The 24028-nt window shown below is 47.5% G+C and overlaps 1 long non-coding RNA gene and 1 pseudogene across 2 annotated transcripts; both read right to left on the minus strand.

Moving 5' to 3' along the window:
* Positions 1–3187: 3187 nt before the first annotated feature.
* LOC116274637 lies at positions 3188–9762 on the minus strand (annotated as a pseudogene).
* Positions 9763–10115: 353 nt separating this feature from the next.
* Positions 10116–17331, minus strand: LOC116274414. Of its 2 annotated transcripts, XR_004183021.1 has the most exons (4): positions 17181–17331; positions 14021–14089; positions 13183–13287; positions 10116–10307 (listed from the first exon to the last, which is right to left on the minus strand). It is a non-coding gene; the product is annotated as an uncharacterized LOC116274414 (long non-coding RNA). The 2 variants fall into 2 exon arrangements; XR_004183020.1 differs by lacking the exon at positions 17181–17331 and having other exon boundaries at positions 14021–16773.
* Between the last annotated feature and the right edge of the window lie 6697 nt (positions 17332–24028).

Here is a 24028-nt window from a genome sequence, read left to right on the forward strand (position 1 = left end):
CTACATTAAATGACCTTTGAGAATATGTTATTCTGTACTAAAACATCAAATGTACACACATGTTGTGAGTAAAAATTTTTACATAAATGTTTTGTGTAGAACAGTGCCACATGAGAAATTTTAATTTTTCTTATTCAATGCCCATGTATTATACACTAACATTATCTATGAAGTGTAAATATTTTCTTAATACTTGGAAGAATTTTTATGTTTTGGACAAATACCTGAAGTGATCATGCTCCACTGTAATGCATAACTCCTGCATGTGGGCAGAATTGCTATTCTTCTCTAAAATTAAGAATCTTAATTAGTAGAATTAAATATACAAATTCAGGTCTTTTAGTTTCAGTCATGAAGCTTCCTCCTTAGCATTTCTCTGGTGCTATAAAAGTAATCTCAGTTTGAATGTTCTATTTAATCTAGATGTCATTTAAAACAATCTTAGGGATAAAAGACTACGCATTGGGTACAGTGTACACTGCTCAGGTGATGGATGCACCAACATCTCAGAAATAACCACAAAAAACTTATCCCTGTAACCAAACACCACCTGTTCCCCAAACACCTATTGAAATAAAAATTTGCCTAAAATTAAAAAAATAATAAAACAATCTGAAAGGAAATTTGCATGTGGCTACATGTTACTTGTTACTTTAATTTTTATTGTCATTTTACAGTGTTCAAGAAACATTGCTTATAGGAGTTCTGCCTTTGTGAAGTTAAAGACACTAATTTAGATTTAAACCCTTGCAATATTAAATGATATTCTTGGTATTAGAAAATTCTGTCCATCCTCTGTTTAGTGCTCCAAAATGCTGATCAATTTTCCACTTATTAACTTTCTAATAAAGTTTCAAACTTTGGGTTTTATTATTATTATTATTATTATTTTTGAGACAAAGTCTAGCTCTGTCCCCAGGCTGGAGTGCAGTGGCACAATCTTGGCTCACTGCAACCTCTGCCTCCCAGGTTCAAGCAATTCTCCTGCCTCAGCCTCCTGAGTATCTGGGACTACAGGCATGCGCCACCATGCCCAGCTAATTTTTGTATTTTTAGTAGAGACTGGGTTTCCCCATGTTGGCCAGGATGGTCTCGAACTTCCGACCTCATGATCTGCCTGCCTCGGCCTCCCAAATTGCTGGGATTACAGGCAGGAGTCATTGTCCCCGGCTTTTTTTTTTTTTTAGTTTCAAACTTTATGATAATTACTTAACACTCTTTATTTTTTTTATACCAGACAGTTGATTTCTGTGATCATTTTAAAGTCAATTAATAACATTGTAAATGTATCAGTTTTTCATTTAATTAATCTCTGTGTACACAGTGAACTCTTTGGTATTAAATGTACATGCATATGGCTTGAAATTACAGCTAACACATCATTAATATCTAAGAATTAACCACTCTGATTAATCAGATTTTCATCTCTTTCTACCATTTTGCATTTACTGCATCATTTTGTGTGTATTAAAATTTATAATTCCTTTCTCTAAACATATTTCCAATATATGAAATTTATGTGATGTACAAATATTAATATTTAGGAGGTACTTTCAGTTTGTCATTTAGGCAAAATCAAGTCTAATGACACAGTTTTCCAATTAACTTTATTCTTTGTTACCTATTTATAATATTTAAATTTAATGAGCCCATAATTATATTCATATATACATACACATATAAATGATTATTACAGTAAAGCAATTTAACATATGCATGAACTCATGTAGTTTTCTTTCGGTGTCAAAGCACCTAAAGTTTACCCTATTCAAAAATTACCAGCATATAGTATAAAAATAGTAACTATAACCTTTAAACTGTACTTTATTCCTCCAGTTTCATTTATTTTATATAACTGAAACCTTGTGTCTCTTCTCTCCCCAGTCATCATTCTATCGTGTCTCTATGTATTTAAACTTTTTAAAAGTTTCATATATAACAGAAATTATGCAGTATTTTTCTCTCTCCCTAAGCTATTTCACTTAGCTTAATATCCTCCATGTTCATTTATATTATCACAAATGGCGGTATCTTCTCATTTTTAAAAGCTGAAATAGCCGGGCGCGGTGGCTCACGCCTGTAATCCCAGCACTTTGGAAGGCCGAGGCAGGTGATCACGAGGTCAGGAGATCAAGACCATCCTGGCTGACATGGTGAAACCCCACCTCTACTAAAAATATAAAAAACTAGCCCGGCGAGGTGGCAGGCGCCTGTAGTCCCAGCTACTCGGGAGGCTGAGGCAGGAGAATGGCATGAACCCGGGAGGTGGAGCTTGCAGTGAGCTGAGATCTGGCCACTGCACTCCAGCCTGAGTGAGACTCCGTCTCAAAAAAAAAATATATATATATATATATATAAAAGCTGAAATATTTACATTATTATATATTATACACACACACACAAACACCTCCCCCACAATTTCTTTCTCCACTCATCCATCAATGAACAGTAACTTGATCCCATGGCTTGGCTGTTGGGAACAACGCTGCGGTTGGGCAGGGGGAAGAGAATGCAGATATCTCTACAAGATGCTGATTTCATTTCCTATTGATATATAATTTATGAGAGGGATTGCTGACCCATAGAGTAGTTCTATTTTTAGATTTCCAGAACCGTCATACTGTTTTCCTTAATGGCTGTACTTAAATTCTAACCAGCAGTGTATAAATGTTCCCTTCTCTCCACACCATCACCAATGCTTGTTATTTATTGTCCTCTTTAGAACAGCCATCCTAACAGATGGGAGGTGATATCTCATTGTTATTTAACCAGAAACTGTAAAAATCCTACAAGAAAACATAGGGCAAAAGCTCCTTGACATTGGTTCAGATAATAACTTATTAAATATGACACTAAAAGCACAAGAAACAAAAAACAAAAATACAAGTAGGAGTACATCTAACCCTAAAGCTTCTGCACAGGAGAAACCAATCAATGAAATTAAAAAGCAGCTTATGCACTCGGAGAAAATATTTGTAACAATATATCTCCTAAGGGGTTAATATCAAAATACATAAGAAACCCACACAACTGAATAGAAAATAGAATATTCACCAAAATCTAATAAACTGATTTAAAAACAAGCAAAGAACTTGAATAGACATTTATCTTTAAAAAAAAGATATAAATATGGCTAACAAGTGCTCAACATCAGTATTCATCAGGAAAATGCAGATCAAAGTCCTCATTTACTTTATATATTATATATATAATTTATTTCACATAATAAATATGTGTACAGCAGGTACAGTAATCTGCATCCTACAACAGAGGACCCTGAGACTGGTGACTCGGGGATGCATCTGCATGGAGCCGGCCTGGGGTGGAGTGGATGGTGCTGAAGAGGACAGCGGATGACGTAGAACCAGGGGCAGCGACTCACCTGGGACCCCCTCAGCAGAGGAGCCTCGGTCAGTCCCCAAAGCTCAGTAGCACTTTGGACAGAGGACAGGTGGGTGGGGTTGTCAGAAAAGAATGGTGGGAGGAGGACAGCCAGGTGCCCCAAGCCAGGGCCCCTGAGAACCTCCTGAGGCTAGGAATTGGGTAGAGGGCCAAGCTGGCCACCTGTGGGGCCCTCAGTCACCCTCATTACCTCTGGTGCCACAGCAGCAGTGCACAGCAGCCCAATTAGTAAGTGGACAAGGCAGGCATGTTCATGGATCAGAGGAGTCTTGCTCAAGGGCTTTTACAGGATGAAGGTAAAAGAAGGGCCACTGTGGCTGGAGAGAGGGTCACAGTCTCTGGGTCAGACACGATGAAGAAATGAGGAAAAGGGAAGGGGTGGTGGCCGATATGCAGGAGAGGCTGGTGGACGCGCGATGGTCAGAGTCTATTAGACAGGATGGGCTCCAGGTGCATCCTCGGTGTACTGGGCACTTCTCAGCCTTCCTGGAATTGAGCCGGTGGTCACTTTTGGGGAGACTGTTGTCAGGGCCCAGCCACACACCCCTGGGCAGCCCTGTCCCATCTCAGGACTGGACGTGCTCAGCTCCCACAGGGGATGCTGCCTGCAGCCCAGGAGGGGCAGCCCCACTGTGCAGCCCGAGCCCCCATGGATCCTGAGCAGTCCCTGCCTGGTCTTGTACTCCTTCTGCTCCTTCGCCCCAGCCCCTCCTGAGTGTCAGCCAGCACGGAGGCCTTGTGTGTCCTTTCTTCCCTATGCAGCCTCCTGGGCTAAGACCTGGCCCCCAGCCTGGTCCAGGTCCTCAGCTCTCCTTCCATTGCCTTACAGTGAGACAGAACTGCCCCTGTCTGTGCCCTGGAGGTGGAGGTAAGAGCCTGACCCTGCTGTATGGGGGCTGCTCCATAGATGGGCGACTTGGCAGGGGGTGTGTGATGCGGAGGCCGTGGCCTGTGGGCATGCGTGCTGGGAATGGGAGTGACACACCGTCACTGGGAGAGGCCACAGTTCCTGCTGAATCTCACCCCAAACTCTAGCCCTGCAGGCTTTGTACCACAGCCACCACCGAGAATCACAGTAGTGTCTCAGGAGTCGCTGCCCGCTGCCCACCAGGCCCTACCTGGAGGCCAAGACCCAACCAAAGCCCAGCGTGTCTGTGCCCTGGGAACAGTGTGTCCTATGGTCATAAGGCCAAGCCACCAGTGGCCACTCATCAGGGGCTTGGTTCTGTCCTATTCTGGCTCCTTCCAGTTCAGTCCCATCAGGGCCCCCTAACCACATGACCCAGCATCCAAGAATCACTCCAGGAAACCTGGCAGCTCAGCTCACTCCATCACTCCTTACCAACAGCAAAAACATCAGGGCATCAGACATACAGATAAATGCCTATGAATGTTTAACTGGAATAAATCTAGGTACAACAAGAAGGCGCAGCTGTGAGTGAGGGTCCCCCATGACTGCTCTTCAGGGTTTAGGACAGGCGCCCATTGTTGCTTCCTGGTGCTGCCTGCCTCTCAGACAGGGCAGGGCACACTTTCCTCACCAAAAGGACAACAGGCCTTGTCCCTAGCCCTCCTGCCCATCCCTGCAAGGATCACCTTGCTGGGAGGAATCTGATGCCTGGGCATGGGCCGCTTCTAAGCCAGGAACAGGAACACCTTCTGGACACCCCATAGGAAGGAATAAATCCAGATCAGAGTTCACAACCTGAGCTCTTGCCCACTCTTCATGAAGAGGCCCAGTCCTAGGCAGACTGAACCTCTCCTGAGGAACCGTGCAGCCAAAGACTGGAAACTTCCAGAATCCTTAGACTTGGATCCCCCTTGGGGTCACCCTGAAGTCTGTCTCACCAGAGCATCTTCTGTCCATAGATGTCTCATTGGGTCTACAAATGAATACTTACAGAGGTCTGGGGCCCAGCATAGTCACTCCTACTGAATGTCGAGAAGACAAAGGCCAAGAACCCAAGGAAACACCAGGTCTGGCCCTTCCACACCCAACCAGAGTAGGATGCATAGGCCAGACTGTGTCAGAAGCCCAGTTACCCAGATGGAGGGAAAGTCAACTCCAAGGGGGCGGAAGGGATCAGTCACACATCCTGGGCAGACAGTGGCGTGGGGAACACAGGTGAGCTGCACGCTGCTGACTTTCCCTGGCTATGGAAATGAAGTATCTGCAGAAAAAGCCCCCTTTCCTTGCAGAACGGCTGTTTTATGACAGCGGTTTTGACAGTGACTCTTGTGTCCGTTCTGAGGCTTGGCCCTGCTCTATAGAAAATGGAGCAGGCCAAGATGTCCTCAGTGAACATGCACCAGAATGACCTAGATGTGAGCCAAACCTTCACAGCCACGCCATGTTCAGAGAGCACTGCAGCGTCAAGTAAGGCAGGTGGGGCCTGGAGGGTCCCAGGGGAGGTGGGGAATCCAGAGGGATGGGGCATCTGAGGGACAGTGGGGAGGTCTCAGGACAGGGTAGGGAAGAGAGTGACAGCCCAGCCTACTGCCTGGAGATCTGGCCTTCAGAAGGGTCTGCAGAGGGGCCTGGAAGAGTGAGGTTTTCAGGGCAGTCCAGGGGGCTCTGAACACCTCTGCTCCTTCCTTGAAGACAAAAAAATGTTGTGCACCCAGACTGCCACCTTAAAGTGGCCCCTACAGTGCTTGATTCATGGGACAAGTGTGCACAGGAAACCCAGTCCAGGGACCCTGCCCAGGGGTCTGGCTCCTCCAGAAGGACCCAGCTCCCCTCCTCTGCACAGGAGGCAGAGGAAGATCCCTGCAGGGCACACAAACCATGCCCTGCCTGAGAGAGGGCATCACACGGCTGGGGCTGGGACTCAGGGCCAGCATCCTGGGCAGACTGGGCCAGGACTCATCTTGGGAGAGCACTTAGGGAGCCCCCTCTTTCAGGGGTCACATTTGATGGAGATGAGAACACCCCCATGAGGAGCTGCAGGACCTTATCTGATCCAGCCTCCTGGGGGAGGTCTCATCCCATGCAGAGGGGGCCCCTGGCACCACAGACTGAGGCCCCAGTAGGCCCTGCTCAGGTCACCAACCCTCCACCATGAAGGGCCAGGTCCTCCCATGCCTGCTGCTCCCACAAACCCCTACTTCAAGCTCATCACAAGCTCATCCTGAGGCTCTGGTACATCTGCCTTCTGTAGGGCAAGTGCATGCTCATAGCCAGGGCACATACAGCATTGAAAGTGCACAGAACCCTGTCCCCATGTGCCCGAGAGTGCCGAGGGAGCACACAAGCACACAAAACCTGGCCCGAGGGCAGTGCTCACACTGTCCACAGGACCCTCTGCTTTAACCCAGAGGGAGGGCCAAATCAAGTCAGGCCTGGTGGCCTGGACAGGGCACCATGAGTCCTCCTGGAAACTGAACCCACCCCTGACGCAACTCGGATGAAAGCCATGAGTGTGGAGACCACTTCCGTGCCGGGGCCTCCCCCCATTTGTGGCCTCCTGGGCAGAGCTGGACCCCAGGGTTGTCCAGAAAGGACCCAGCACTGCCTAGTGTGAGGTGCCCATGGCAGAAACAGGGTGAAGGCACAGACCCCTCCCAGGAGACCCCTCCTGGCCTGATGCCCAGCCCCAAACCTAGACCCCTCTCCTGAAGCTCTCCCTGTTTGTCCTGTGGGAGCTTTCCTAAGATGCACTGTCCCAGGCCTGGGCTCTGGATGATGATGTGGTTGTGACGCACTTTCAGGCCTCCATGGCTGAGCTCAGAAAGATGCACTGTGACCACTGCCCCCAACATGGTCTCTAGCACCAGGTCCCCTCCTGAGTCACCATCTAAGACAGTAAATAGTGGGGAGTGCCCAGGACCCTCCATCCCTGCTCCCCAGGCCTTCCTTCTCCTTCTCCTCTTCCTTCTCTAAGAAGCTTCTAAAAACAGGCCAGCTGGGCCCCAGGGCAGGCGCTGGACTCACCTCAGTAACAGGGCAGGGAATGAGGGCAAGACCCCTCCAAGCCCCCACCACACACTTCCCCTCCTGCCCTAGAAGAACCCTGGAGGCCCCTGGAGGGCTCGGTCCCGTCTGTGCTAGCTCACACCCATAGCTGCCAGCACCAACAGGGCCAGAGTGCAGTAGGGGTCCCCACTCACGAGTTCCTATACTATACGCAGTACACACCCCTCACTGTGGGATCAGCAGGGACACTCACTCACGAGCGCCCATACATACCGCAGGCGGTACACACCCCTCACTGTGGGATCAGCAGCCTGTAGGGGTTTCTTCAGTGTCAGACCAGGTGGGTTACTAGAGACCCCAAAACTCCAAGGACCCAGATCTCTGGGGCCTAGCCGTACAAGAGTCAGATGGGCTTCGGGGAGAAGTGGACCAAGTTTGCTTTCCATTCAGCTAGGAAGGCCCTGGTCCTGGAGTGAGTGTCTCTGGCACCCAGTCCTCTGAGGGCATCCCTTAGCATGGAGACCCTCCCCAAGGGGGACAGGCTGGCCCTCCCTGGCCCACCAGCCCAGCTCCAGAAGCCCAGAAGCTGACCTTAGGCCAAGGCCCAGTAGCACAAGAAGAATTTCACAGAGCCCAGGGCAGCAGGCCACTCTCTGGGGGCCCAGCGGCTCAAGATGTGGCAAGCCTGTTCCTATCTCAGGATAGACCATGGGATTTTTTTGGCGATTTCTGTGTTGGAATTCTCTCCCAAACTCCCCATGGACCTGGACATCCGGGACTCATGGTATCCACAGTGTAACTTTGAGAAGGGATTCCAAACCCCTGTTCTTTCTACATCTTCCCTGGACACCCCATAGGACAGGCCCTGGCACTGAACCCCATCAGGACCCCAACAACCAGGCCTTGCCCAGCCCACTGAAAACCCAGCGGTAGGGCCATAGACACTCCCCTTGCATGTGGCACCTGGATCTGACCGTTCTCAGGGGCCACTGACCAGTACAGCCTTAAAGGAGCCAAGACTGCACCCAGACAACCCCAGACAGCTCCTCAGCCCGGAGAAATCAGTGTCACTGGGGAAGCTGGACTCAGAGGCTGCTGGAGGGGAGGGGGATTGTGGCATCTGCAGAGCCCTAGCCAGCCAGCAACCTGTCATGTGTCCCCATGCCTGCCCACTGGTGTGACAGAGCCTCCCTTACAGGGCAAACATCCCAGACCTACAGATGCCCAGCCCAGCCCAAGCCCTGGGAGAAAAGGGGCCCAGGGGAGCCACGGGTGTCACAGAAATAGCCAAGATAACAAAACAGGGGACTGAGCTTCCTGGGGCACTGGCCAAAACTAGAATTTGGCCCAGGGAAGGGCAAGCCCTTTAAAGCAGTGTGTGAGTACACAGGGCCCCCACAAGGCAGGGCATGCCTGGCAGGGCCAAGTCAGTGATGTTACCAGGCTCAAAGAGCAACCATCCACATCGCCAAGGGTGGGATAGGAGCAAGTGGACCAGCATCCAACCTCTTCAACTCAAGGAAGCAGCGATGGCTGGACTCCTGCACCCTGAGTGGCCACCATCTGACCATCAGTGGTGCACAGGCCAGAGACCATTGATCTATCGGGTGGTCCTAGGGCCCTGCTTCCACCGCACAAGAACGACTTCAAATCGCACGATCAAGACGAAGCTGTGCAAGAATGGGCCCAGGAGCCCAGGTCCCTGGGTCTACTGTCCTGGCCAGGTGTCAAGGACAGAAATAGTCAGAAAAGTTGTCTATGGTCAGAAAAAGTCAGAAAGGTAGTCTCACTCCTTGGAAGGAGGCTCCAAAGTGGAGACCAGAGTATTGTAGCAGGAGGAGGGGCTCCTGGTGGCCCTGAAATAGGCTCTGACAGGATCCCAGAGTCTGCTGTTCTGTCCTTCTCTTTCTCCTTTTCCTTGAGGACTTGGAATCTCCCCCCATTTGATGGTGATTCTGCAGCCATGGACAATCAATTTGCAGAAGGACTTCTCAGTGGCCATTTCCGCAGCCTGCCCTGTGGAAAGCTGATGAGAGCACACTGCTGTCTCTGCACAACAGTGACCATGCGGATCTCACCAACAGGTAGAGATCATTTCTTAAATCTGTCTCAGTAATGGTATCCCCCAGACCATCAACACAGAGGGCGGGCAGACTTCTCTGCTGGTGGGTCCAGATGAAGCGTGGGTGAAGCCTGCTCTAGAAGCTTATCTGCTACGGGGTCATTGTTTCCACATGTCTTTCTTTAATATTCTGTTCAGCAAGGGGGTCATCTGGATCTGCAGGCTTCTCATGTCTGTGCGGACACTCCTCTCCTCTCTCACCCTCTCCCTTTACCCATAAAGGGCAAATGTGGGGCTTATTCCTTAGGTAGCAGAGTGTGGTCTGGGCCAGTTTGGGCAGCACGTCACTGGTGCATGCGGCTTTCCCCAGTGGGAGAGCTGGTCATGTTCTATCAGGGTTAGAAAATCCTCTCTCCATCTCTGCAGTGGCCTTTTAAAGACAATTCTGCATCATGAACCTGGATGGGCAGTCATACTCCAGGTGTGAGAGGCGGGGCTGATGGACATTTTCTGCAGGCTCAGCACCCTTCAGTCTTCTTGGAATGCATGTGCACCACACAGCCCCAGCCAGACACTGAATGGCCAGGCACAGATTTTGCAGTTTTCCTTTGGTCATTCAGATACACGGATTTTCTCCAGGACACGTGTGACACAGAAGACAGAAGCGTCCTCCCAGTTTTGTCTGTTTTAGGTGCTGGAGCCCAGAGAGGTCTCCTCTTGAGAGGGTCGGCAGGCAGCAGTAGCTTTTCAGGTGGGAGAGAGGACCCCCACAATGCTGGCAGCCCCAGTTCTTTATGGCTGTGTTCTTGAGACAACTGCCTTTGACTACATGTGATTCATCTTTCTTTACTCAAGGCAAACATCGCTCCCAAGGAATCTCCATTCTTGGAGGAAACTCTTGGCTTCCTGGTCTCTCCAAGAACTGGCCTGGAAGAGACAGAGAAATGTGAATGCACTTTGAAATACAGTGTATACTTGGTGCTTTTCAAAGACCCTCCCTCTACACCTACAGGGCTTAAGGAGACCTTGCGTCTGCTGCTGGGAGATGACAAAATCTTAAGTGAGAAGGTCAAGAACCAGAATCACTAGAAAAAGAAATGTTCAATCTCTAAACGCATAGTTATGTTGGGAAACATCTGTGTGTCTGGATATTTATTGTGTCCAATCGTGGATAAAGACTCAAAAACTCGTGGGGCATGGTGGCTAATGCCCTTAATCCCAGCACTGTGGGAGGCCAAGGCAGGCGGATCACCTGAGGTCAGGAGTTCAAGACCAGCCTGGCCATCATGGCAAAACTTCATCTCTATTAAAAATATAAAAATTATCGGGGCATGGTGGTGTGAACTGCAAACCTAGCTACTTGAGAGGCTGAGGCAAGAGAGTCATTTGAACCCAGGAGTCAGAGGTTGCAGTGAGCCAAGATAACCCCACCGCACTCTAGCCTGGTCAACAGCCTGGGCTGTCTCAAAAAAAAAAAAAACAGCTGGGCATGGTGGCTCATGCCTGTAATCCCAGCATTTTGGGAGGCTAAGGAGGGCAGATCATGAGGTCAGGAGATCGAGACCATCGTGGCTAACACGGTAAAACCCTGTCTCTACTAAAAATACAAAAAATTAGCTGGGCGTGGTGGTGGTTGCCTGTAATCCCAGCTACTCCAGAGGCTAAGGCAGGAGAATGGCTTCAACCTGAGAGGTGGAGCTTGCAGTGAGCCAAGATCGCGCCACTGCACTCCAGCCTGGGCAACAGAGTGAGACTCCATCTTAAAAAAAAAAGAAAAGAAAAAAACAACCAACAAAAAGAAACCTCAAAAGCAAAAAGCTTTTGGCTAAGTTCTCCTGGCCTGGAAGGGCTCTTCCTTTATTTTACATGCAGGCAGGTGATCTGTCCTGAAAAGAGGCCTGTGGCCCCTTCCTGGTCACAAAGTCTTAATTGGTAAGAGCTCCAAGTACACAGAGCCACAGGTCCATCAACCATGGAGCTGCCTCTGCCGCCCAGGATGGAAACTCAGGGTAAAGGTGACTGAGGCTAGAACAAAAGGATTAGAGAAAAAATGAAAACTAATTTGAAAAAAATTAAACCAAAATATACTAGCATGAAGTAATTTTTATTAAAGCCTTGTCTGTGAATAAGTTAAATATGGTTAATCACAGTACTGTACATAATAACCTAAAATTTTAACTATTGGCCAAGCGCAGTGGCTCATGCCTGTAATCCCAGTGCTTTGGGAGGCCAAGGTGGGAGAATTGCATGAACCTAGGAATTGGAACTAGCCTGGGCCACAGAGTGAGACCATGCCTCTGCCAAACAATAAAACATTAGCTGGGCATGGTGGCATGGCCTGTAAAACAATAAATAAACATGAAATTATAACTACCACAAACTAAGCTACAATATTTATGTCATCACAAAGTAATAGTCTATTTATTTCAGTCCAAAAGAGATAACCAAGAATTGATTTCAAAATCAATTCAGAGCTTTGCCTTCTCTGTATGGTGGAAGAGCAAGAAACAGACTCCCTCTGGCACCAAACACACAGGAAGCCAGACCAACCACATGAACCAGACGTTTCCAGACACTAGCAGCCTCTGCAAGGAGCACAGGACTGAGGTCTGGAGGCTGAAATCAAGAGAGGGGGCTGCGTTGCTGCCCCAGCTTAGAGTCTGCAGAGCCTCCTGGCAGTGCAGGGTGGGAGGACATAGGAAGAGCATGGAAGTCCACATGTTAAGGAGACAGGGTTGAGAATGTGAGGAGAGAAAGACATATGACTGAGTACCAGAAAGTAGGGAGGAGTGGCTGAAGTAGGGGTAAGATTGGCGAGTAGAAGATGGGGGCTCATTGAACCAATGGCATGTATATGAGTAAATACCAATCAAAATAAATAATATTACCCGGTACAAAAGGGAAAAGGGCACCCTACACTTTTTTTTTTGAGACAGTCACCCAGGCTGTGCAATGGTGCAATTTCAGCTCACTACAACCTCTGCCTCCTGGGTTCAAGTGATTCTCCTGCCTCAGCCTCCTTAGTAGCAGGATTACAGGCACGCACCACCAACCCCAGCTAATTTTTGTATTTTTAGTACAGACAGGGTTTCACTATGTCAATCAGGCTGGTCACGAACTCCTGACCTCGTGATCCACCTGCCTCAGCCTCCCAAAGTGCTGGAATTACAGGTGTGAGCCGCCGTGTCTGGCCCACCCAACATTTTTTTCAGAGCATTTTCACAAGAAAACTTGTCATTATGAGTATAATATTATCCAAAAGTAGCAGAGGAGGGAATATTTCCCAATATATTTTAGGAAGCTAGTATTACTGTCCAATAGAATCAGAGAAAGGCAATACCAAAAAAGAAACCCTGTAAAATAGTATGCCTCATGAAACTCGATGTGGAAATCCCCAACAAAACACTATTCAACAGAACCACATGCTTCACCCATGGGTGAATTTCTTCAGCCATATGCTTCACCAATGGATGAATTTCTTCTAGGAATCATAAAGATTTGGGGATATCAAAGGAAATCTTTTATTAACAATCAAAGTTAGAGACTCCTATCTTGAGTTGATTACTTGAATTTTTGGTCCCAAAATACATACAGGACCAGGTCTAATTCTATGTGATCTTTATCACACGCAGCCAGATGCTGAAGAGAAATAGATACAACAGCAATATGGGAGTTACCCTCTCTAAAGCCCAACTGAAAAAACCCGGAGTCAGAAGTTTCACATACAAAAAAACAACATACTTATTCTGAACCAGAGAAGGAGAAGTAATTCAAACATTTAAATTGCTATGAGAATACTGACCTGTTAGAAACTGAAGGAGCAAGCAATGCTTCTAAATGCCATGCTTTTCCATCAGAATACAGAGATAGACAACCTTGAATTTATCCAGTCATAACATTAATTTCCCTAAGAAATAAATCATAAATATTATACTCATGACATATTCTCTGCCTAATAGAAGGCAAGATAAACTGAGCAGTTAATTATCAGTGTAATAAATTATGTACAAGAATCTTATTGCTGCATTTTTTAGCAACAATGAAACTAGAACCAATCTAAATTTCTATCAAAAAATAAACAGTGAAACCAATCTTGTATACCCATTCTTTGGAATACATTTAAGACATTAAAAATAGAGCATTAGAATCTCATGCACTGATTTGGAATAATGTGATATATTGCTTATGAAATAGCAAAATAAAAACAATATAGTATGATATAATTTGTGTTCAAAAACTGTACATGTATTTATCTGTCTTTTTTTTTTTTTTTTTTTTTTTTGGAGTCAGGGTCTCACTCTCTCACCCAGATGAGAGTGCAGTAATGTGATCACAGCTCACTGCAGCCTCAAACTCTTGAGCTCAAGGGATCCTCACCCCTCAGCCTCCCAAAGTGTTGGGATTACAGGCGTGAGCCACCGCACCTGGCCAACTTTATGTGTATTTATAAATTTATAGAAAGCATCCAGAAGAATAAACATCAAGCTATAATAATTACCTCTAAGAAGCGAGTGAGTTTGGAACGAAGAGGAAGACATGGGAGACTTTCACTACATAAATATTTCTATGATCTGACATTCTTAAAACAGCATGCATTTCTTTTATAATTAGAAAAAGAGGAAAAATATAATCATTGTTACCATTTGGTAAGAGGGCAAGAGTTTTGTTTTCATCAGTATTTGTATTGCATGTTAGTACACAGCACAAACCTGGAAGAGAAGGCCCAGAGGAATAATTAGAACAAAAAAAAATCACACTTCAAAAAGTGAGAGGGTGTTATCTTTACATATCAACAAGCGTTCCAGGTGAGTGTTGGTCGGGATCTACCGCTGCTCCAGCTCCCTGAAATCACCTCAAATCAAATCTACGCCCTGACAAGGGGAAGGCGGAGGATAGGAAGGTCAAGTGCCAGTAAGTGCTCTCCCCAACCAAAGGCGTGTTTCTGCAAGTTTCCTGTTATTAAGAAGAAAATGGAGTCCTAATGAGATGTGGACCCCTTCGGGATGCTGGCAGAGAAACACAAACTAGAATATGCCATAATCATACCTTAGAGGAAGACTTCTAGGTTGAGACTTGAAATACATGAAAAGCTTGTGTGAAGTAAATAAAGCTACTCTACCTCTCCGAGTGTCAGTTTCCTCACTTATAAAATGGGGATCGCATGCCAACATCAAGTTGTTGCCAGAGTTAAATTCACAAAGATATTTAAAGGTGACTGTTAATGCAAGAATCCTCTTTATTTAAAAACAAACAAAAAACAAACAAAAAAACAGCATCGGACTTCAAAATACACAAAAGAAATAATGTTCATGTGGCCAAGAGGAGATGATCAGTTTTCTAAGCAGCCTGAGCACGTAAGAATGAGGTCTATCCCTAACTAGAACTCTTCACAGCTCCACTGAAGAGGACACACACAGGGCCCCAAGAAGCTAAGTGCATGGCCAGTGTAGAGTGACTGGTGAAGTGAGGATGGAATCCCAAAGACCCCCTGAAATGCAATTACACAACAGGCTCCCAGGAAACACTGGAACAAATCAGGCAGTTGAGCAGATACTACCAGGAATGGGGTGAGTAGAGGAGGGTCAGAGCCACAAATCTCAGCAGAATACACCAAACTGCAAGGAGCTCCTGGCTCTGTGAACAGGAACTGTGGCTGCATCAGGACCAATCTTGTGAGGCAGCTACTGGGGACAGCTGAGATCACGTGTTTTTGCAGTCACACAAACAACAGCAGTGCCTCTTGCACACAGACCACAAAATCCTCTCCCTTCACCTTTAAGGTGATGGATGATGGATGTCCTCACGTTACAACATCCCCACCAACACTTGCAGGCAAGTGTATTTAGAAACTCCCACCTAAAGAGGGAACAGTAAGGAGTAGAATGAGAATATTGGGGGATGGGGGAGGAACGCAGGTCCTTGACCCCACAGACTCTACTGAAAACAAGGGAAGAGCTGCTGTGCTGTCATCTCCCTGTACTTCATCTTGCCCTGACCATAGATGCCACATTGTTCTTGTTCCTTCATTTACAAAGGCACTGATGAGCCCATGTGTAACTGATCCTGAAGGAGTAAATTCTTCACAAAGTACAATAACAGTGTCTAATATCCATGACCAGGGTTTTTAGGGGTTTTTATTTATAGTAACCCTCATTCAGGAATCACAAATGAAGCCTGTTGGAACGTGTGATATGAACAATGCCTTATTTTCATGTAGACTAACACCTTAGGTTTTACGGATTAGACATAAAGGCATAAAAGCTGTCGCCCTTCCAGAATCAAAGCAACTGTCCCTGAGGACATATGGAATTTAGGGACATCAATTATTAGGAAGCTACACGAAACTAGAAGTGCTTCCAGAAGTTTCCGTTAGACAGAAAAATTCAACAGATCAGCCCGAGAGAGTAAAGTTACCTCTGTGAGTTCTGGGGGTGATCAGCTTTCCATTCAAAGCAAAGATGTGAAGCCTGAGGAGTTTCAAAGACTCCCCAAGTGGTCCACACCTTGAAAGTCACTCTCACAAAGCTGGAACACTACCTGTTCTTGAAGATCAGGTTGCCATCTGTGTCTTTGAGACACTGCCCCAGTCAGGCCTCAGTTGAGATGAGGCCGATGATGTGCCAATGAAAACACCTAAACCATCTCCATCTTTAGGTAGCCATTTGGGGGACTTTGCACCAAATCGGTTGGTGACAAATGGCGCACCAGAGACACACGCCTGGGAAGTGAAATTTTCTCCTCGGATTTTAGCACCTCCTGGGTAAACCAATGACTCTTTCTGCCGCCTCAACATTCGCAAAAAAGGCGCTAGTGAGGGTGACATTTTCACGAAGCCACAGTCCGTATCACCCCCTGCAAAGCTTTTAACCTTTGCACTGCGGGTCAGGCGGCGGATTTCTCCCCATAGTGGCTGCACTGCGCTCTGGCTGGAGAGAAAAGAGGGCAGCGGCACAATGGACAGCGCCTGAACCTCAGGCCAGTTCCCACAGCAGCTTAGGAAAGCAGGAGGCTCCCTGGGCTGGAGGAGGCGCGATGCCCAGGAAAGACCCTGGGTGCAGGTGGGAGAAGGAACTCAGCCGAGCAACAGGAAGTGGGATGAGGACCACATCCGTCCGAGTTTGACAAAGGCGAGGCGCACTTCGCGGCGTCACGCCCTCCTCACTGCCCAGCCTGGACCTGCCCCTCCTGTCCCCTACTGGACCTTCTTCCCATGGCAAGGAGGTGCCCGCGATCCCAGCATCGCTGTGGAAGAGGCGAGGTCCACACTGCCCTGCCCAACCCTCCTGGGCCGCCCGCCTCCTCGCCATGTCCCCTGCTGGGATTCTAGTCCAGCCGCCTTTCCACCAACGGGCAGGGAACCGTTAAGAGCTACAGTTTCCTGCCTGGCCAGGCGCGCGCCGCTTCGCTCCTCCCCCCGAGAACTTCGCCCCGCTCCCGAGCCTGGGGCATGCTAGGATTGTAGTCCCGAAGCTCTTGAAACAAAGGGCAGGAGCGGTGAAGAGACTACATACAGCTCTCAGCATGCACGGCAAGGCCTGCACAGCCGGACTTCGCCTTCAGGACTGTGCACCGCCTCCTGCTCATGCTGACTGGGATTGTAATCCGGTCGCCCTGGGATGAAAAAACTGGAAGCTTAATCAAAGTATGCCAGGCGTAGCTCCCCCCTACCAATCCACACCTCCCTGTGTCCGGAGCAGTTCTGCCATGCCAAGGGGAGCCTGGTTGTTCCCAAACCTCTCCTGCCTGCCAGGCGACAGCGGGACCAGCGCGGCTGATGGTATCTTGTAATTATGTCACTACCTGCCCCTAAGATGCTGGCTTCATGCTTCGTCAGTGCCAGAAGTTTGATTTCTCACAGAGCAGCAGGGGACCGAGAGCTGCTCACAACCCGTCAGGGTTCCCATAGTAACGCTCCTACTACTGGAGCCGAACTCGCCTGCCTCTTCCCTCGGCTCCGCCCCTTCTCCTCGCCCCGCCCCTTCCCTCGGCACCGTCTCTCCTTCGGCACTGCCCCTCCTCCTGGCCTCGCCCTTGACACGCCCCTTCGAACACGCGCAGTGTAGTCCTTGCATAGGAATGTGGCTAATGTCCAGACGTCTGACAGTTCTCCGACTTCTTGGCCTTCCACGTGGGACGCTTTCTCATGAGTGTCTGAAACCGTCAGTTCACTGCCAGAAATGGAGATACATGGTCCCTGATAACCTGACACTTGCCTTTTCAAAGTCACTACTTCCTCTATCCTCTGGGGTGTCACAAATCTTCCTATGCACCCCAGGAGTGCCCCTTGAAGCCACATTCACCACTTCTCTGTCCCTGATCCAGGCTGGTTCCCAGGCCTTGGGGTCCTAGTGTGGACCTCCTGGAGGTAATTAACGCAGGGGCAGGACCAGAGAGCCCCTTGGTCCTTCCCAACACATGAGGGAAGTTTGTGTGGTGAGGTCATGAACAGTGTCGTGTTTCTGCTGTAAATAGGGCTTTCTTGGAAACAATTTCCCTTTTTAAATATTCCTTTGGAACCACGTTTAGTAATTTGATGGTAAAACTTAACAGTGATAATTCTTTGAATCCATTTTTCTTTTTCTTTCTTTGAGATGGAGTCTTGCTCTGTAGCCCAGCTTGTAGTGCAGTGACTGGATACGGGTTCACTGCAACCTCTGCCTTCCGTGTTCGAGTGATTCTCCTGCCTCAGCCTTCCCAGTAGCTGAAATTACAGGCACCTGCCACCACACCTGTCTAATTTTTGTGTTTTTAGTACAGATGTGGTTTTGCCATGTTTGACAGTCTGTTCTGGAACTCCTGATCTCAAGTGATCCGTCCACCTCGGCCTCCCGAGGTGCTAGGATTACAGGCATGAGCCACCACGCCCTGAATCAATTTTAACATTTCGTTTTCCAGATTAACTCAAAGTTCCCCACAACTACACGCTAATGAAACTAGAGGAGGCACAACCTCAGCTCCATGCAGGACGGATGCACAAGAGCAAAAATCTCCGTGGGACGCCTTTCTGGAGCATCAATATTACTGCAGGATTTGGAAGAAACAAATCCAAATAATTTCCAACATAAGACACTGGAAATTTAAGAGAAGGCTGGAAAGCCATCTGCTTTTTTTTTTTTTTTTTTTTTTTTTTTTTGAGACGGAGTCTCGCTCTGTCCCTCAGGCTGGAATGCAGTGGCGTGCTCTTGGCTCACTGCAAGCTCCACCTCCCGAGTTCACACCATTCTCCTGCCTCAGCCTCCCAAGTAGCTGGGACTACAGGTGCCCACCACCACACCCAGCTAATTTTTTGTATTTTCAGTAGACATGGGTTTCACCGTGTTAGCCAGGATGGTCTTGATCTCCTGACCTCGTGATCCACCCGCCTCGGCCTCCCGAAGTGCTGGGATTACAGGCATGGGCCACCGCTCTGGGCCATCATCTGCCTTTAATACCTGTCAGTCATCTGTGCTTTTTTTCCCCCCCCAAGAAAGAAAAGAAACTCTAAGGAGAACCTATTTTTCGTTCTTCTAAGTAGTTAAAATTAGAAATCACAGCAAGTCAATAGAAACCTCTGCCCTGCCAGTCTCCTAAATCACAATATGCCCTTGGTATGGTTTTATTTATATTTTTTTGGAGGGATTTGTTGACATGTTGGGTATAAAAACTGGGGGATTTGGCCAATCTTTGGAAGTTTTTAGCTATTAGTTGGTGATTTATTTTTGTACCTCATTTTTCTGTCCCCTCCAACTTGGACTCAATCACTCCACAGGTCTCTAAGACTCTTCATTTTCTTTAAGTTTTTTCACTTTTTTATTCAGAACGGGCAATTTCTATTGCTCTGTCTTCTGTTTCTAAACTTTGAATAAGCTCAAAAGTATTTTTTAAATTTCCTTATCTCCTTATTGTTTCATAATTTCCATTTCTTTGCTTAGGTTCCACATCTCTTAAAATATTTTCCTTTACTCCCATTAACAGATTTATAATAACTGCCTTTAAATGTGCTGAATTATAACACCTTGAATATCTTAGGATCACATCTACTGCCTGCTTTTTAAATTGTATATGGATTACATTTTCGTGCTTCCTCACACGTCTCAGTGAATTTTAAAGTTGTATACTGTAAAGAATCATTATAGAGACTCTCAATTCTGTTGTATTAGCTTTGAAGAGCGATGTTACTGTTTACAAATGGTTTTAATTGGGCTGGATTCAAACTTCAATACCTGTCTCCCCTACAGTGGGCACAGCTGAAATCCTCATTGAGTTTTTATTCACACATAGGTCATATTTGTATTATACAGATGTGTTTCTATGATAATGTATAATATAGGCTGGGTGCAGTGGCTCATGCCTGTAATCCCAGTACTTTGGGGGGCCGAGGTGGGCAGATCATGAGGTCAGGAGTTCAAGACCAGACTGGCCTACATGGTGAAATCCCATCTCTACTAAAATTACAAAAATTAGCTGGGCATGATGGCATGTGCCTGTAGTCCCAGCTACTTGGGAGGCTGAGGCAGGAGACTTGCTTGAACCCAGGAGGTGGAGATTGCAGTGAGCTGAGATTGCACCACTGCGCTCCTGCCTGTGTGACAGAGTGAGACTCCATTAAAAAATATATATATAAAATATATTATTCAGGTGTCATCATTATAATCTGTGTTAATTGAACAAGCTACTCCAGTATTACTGAAAACCAGGACCTCAGTTTTGTCTGCTTATTGAATTTTGTATAAATAAAATTATATAGTATGTATACTTTTACATCTACTTACTTTTATACATTATATTTGTGATATTCATTCATGCTGTTGCAGATAGCTATAGTCTGGTATATTTGTTGTTGCTGGGATTTTTGTTTCTTTTTTTGAGACAGAGTCTTGCTCTGTTTCTCAGGCTGGAGTGCAGTGGTACAATGTTGATTCACTGCAACCTCCACCTCCTGGGTTCAAGCAATTCTTCTGCCTCAGCCTCCCAAGTAGCTGGGATTAGAGGCATGCACCGCCACATCTGGCTAATTTTTGTATCTTTACTAGAGACGGGGCTTCACCATGTTGGCCAGGCTGGTCTTGAACTCCTGACCTCAGGTAATCCGTCCACCTCCGCCACCCTAAGTGTTGGGATTACAGGCTTGAGCTACTGTGCCTGGCCAAGAATTTTTTTTTGTTTTCATTTTAACAATTTTTAAGAGTGCAGGTCAAAGGAATTAAGCACATTCACATGGTTTTATGAGCATCCTCCACATTTATAGGGGGTGTTTTTCATCTTGCAAAACTAAAACTCTGTACCCATTAAACACCTCACCTACCTTCCTGTAGCCCCAGGAACCACTCTTCTACTTTGTGTTTCTGTAAACTGAACTACTCCAAGTACCTCGTATGAGTGGAGTCATACAGTATAGTGAAGACATAATGAGGAAGTATAATACACCCTATGTAACATATGTTTATTCATTTGAACACCATCACTAACAGAGATCAGTCGTATATGGTGATTATAGAGGAAGAGAGATAAAAAGACAAAAGGATTGGACAGACACATTAAGTTTATGACAATGATGCTCAAGTACCACAGCAGTAAGTCCCCTACCCCAGTCACAGGGCTGGTCACATCACGGTGGAGCTGGGAGCCCTGTGCAGCTGTCTGACTCCCAGAGCACACGCTCAGCCCAAACTTCACTGAGCCCTGAGGCACTCTGCCCCTGCCACCTGGGCACTCAGTGGGCCTGAGATTCTTCATGGCCTGGTCTTCTTGTCCTTGAGGTCATGGCTGGCCTACAGGGATGGGGCTCAGAAGCAGGACAGGTTGTAGCTATAGGATAGAGCAGCAGCTGTGAGGTTCTAAGAGCCACACCTCAGGCCTCCCTCCCAGTGCCTGCCCAGGGCTCCCATTCAACAGGGTCTGCTGCTGACCAGGGAGCCGTGGCCACAGGCTGTCTGAAACTGACCACAAGACAGAGCCTCTGCCCACTCTCTGTCAATCCGCTAGGTCAATCTACTAGGCTCTCACCTCTCAAAAGGACTGTGATGCTCCATGGACTTGAAACAAACCCCATATTTCTCCTGAGTCTGAAGATAATTCCCTCTTGTCAGAGAAGTGTGATGGGAACCACACCATCCTCACAGGGCCTCCTGAGGACTCGGTTTCATGTGGGTCTCAGCATGGCTGTCACCATCATCCTTTGTGGGAAGAACCAGGCACAAGTGCCCTCAAATTCCCATCCTCCCCGAACCCCATCATGACACTGTGGGGCCTGCACAACTGGCTCATCATCTGCACATTTGCCAGATGAGAAAACAGAGGCCTAAAGAGGGCAGCGACTTGCCCAGGGCCTCACAGGAGAGGCTGGCTCCTCCCACACCCGGAGGCCCTGTCCCATCTGCCTTCACCCCACACCCCAACACCACCACTGAGCAGGGTCCCATCCCCTGGAGTCTATGGGTATCCACATTCCCATCCAGGCTCAGCTATGGTGGGAGGGGACAAGGTGTATTTGGAGGCCTGGTTGAGCAGCACCTGCTTGTCCCAGCCCCACTGGAATTTCTGCTCCACACGCCAGGCTTTGTGTCAGACCAAAGGCATCACTTACCCCATGATCCACCAAGGAAGCTCCCTGCACAGAACCCTCTCTTCCTCCACTCAGGGAGTGGCCACCCAAGATGCCATCTCTGACAGGGCAGAGTCTTCCTAAGGTACTGGGCGGTGACATGCCACTTCCTCATTTCCAGGGAAGGTTCTGAGATCTGGTCAGGAAGGATCCACAGGGAATGCAAGAGTCTCCAGATACTTATAAACCATGTGCAGCTTTTGGTAGTGCTCATTGGGCACTGGGGTGAGGATCCTGTGACTGTGACTGATTAGCAATGTCTGCAAAGGACAGAGTGGGGAACTACGGCAAACACACATATGTTCACCCCCCCGTTTACCAATTGAGACCCACCTGGCCTGTGAGATTCCTCTGCTGTCCCCATCCTTGGTGCAGACAGGGTGACTCTCCCTGTAGAGGTGCAGAAAGAAGCACTAGCAGAGGCCTGGCTTCCTGGGGAATTGCTGGGCTAGTCTGGGGAAGGAAGGAAGCCCCACCTACCACACCCACCCCACAGCCTGGAGGAAGCTCCATGCCAGCAGGACGGACGAGCATGGGAACCAGAGCCCTGCTCCTTCTGCAGCTCATCTCACCTGCCCAACAGCCCAGCTGCCAACACCACATCCCATTCCGGGGTCTCCTGCCCCCAAGCCCCCAACCTGCCCCAAACATCATTCTGTTAATCCAGGCTAGACAGAGCTGGAGTTTTTCAAGTAAATCTTCAGTGAGAATGTTACACACCAAACACACACACACACAAACACACACACACAGATCTGTACACTCCCACACCTGGCCCAATACCCCTTCCAGCCTAATCTTTTCTCTACCCCCGCTCCAAACACTTGACTCCCATCTCCTGTCTCTACTTTTTCTTGATGTGCAAATCCTGCTCAGTGTACTGTCTTTTCTGAAAAGATTTTTAAATTTTCTGGAACTTCTTCTATGGAGAGGGAAAAGAAGGAAAGATTTGAGAAATAATAAGGTGAAAGAAGAAATTATTTGAGAGTAATAAGCAGATGTGTACATTCAATTGCCTTTTGAGAACCAAAAGGATCAAACTGCCTGGATGAGAATTTCTACGCTGGTCCTGTAAACCCTAAGGGCTCCATGGGTCTGGGGAGGGAGCTCAGTGGAAGCTAAAGCAGCTCCATCTTGGATGTGAATCCACCATGTTGACTTTGAATTAACCCCAGTTCTGGGAATGCCTGTAAGATTTCTACTTGATCTACTATTTCTTGTGTAAGAGCACATACTTACTGTAAATCTTCTCCTTAAGTCAAGGCAACCTATATGTCATCACACAAACTATAGGCTACGATGTGCACCTCATTCTCTTTCTGGAAGGCTGACCTTAAATGTCCTGCACATTCCTATAGTGCATATTTACCCTTTTCCTGTACTAAGTAAGCCCGAAATCTTGGGGGTAACAGCCTGGAGAACTACCTGTCTTGCCACCACTCAAGACCATGTTTCTGTCCACAAATTCCCCCCAATAAATTACCTTTTACTGACAAACTGTATTTGTCTGTCTCATTCTTTGGTTTCCTGACTCCTTCTGTGTTGGGGATCCCTTTGCAGAAACAGCCCTTTCTTAAAACAAGGTACATTGGTCTGTGCTCACATTGCTGGCCTTAGCAAGCTTAAAATCATGGTGGAAGGGGAAGAGGAAGCAGGCAGGCACATCTTACTTGACTAGAACAGGAACAAGAGAGAGAGGGGAGAGGTGCTACACACTTTTTTTTTTTTTTTTTTTTTTTGAGACGGAGTCTCACTCTGTCGCCCAGGCAATGGTGCGATCTCGGCTCACTGCAGCCTTCACCTCCTGGGTTCAAGAGATTCTCCTGACTTAGTCTCCCAAGTAGTTGGGAATACAGGCGCATGCCACGATGCCCGGCTAATTTTTGTATTTTTAGTAGAGATGGGTTTCACCATGTTAGCCAGGATGGTCTCAATCTCCTGACCTTATTATCTGCCCGCCTCGGCCTCCCAAAGTGCTGAGATTACATACGTGAGCCACCGCACCCAGCATACACACTTTAAACAACTAGATCTTGTGAGAGCTCTCACTATCACAAGAACAGCA

Source organism: Papio anubis, chromosome 4, assembly GCF_008728515.1.
Source record: "Papio anubis isolate 15944 chromosome 4, Panubis1.0, whole genome shotgun sequence".
NCBI lineage: Eukaryota > Metazoa > Chordata > Mammalia > Primates > Cercopithecidae > Papio > Papio anubis.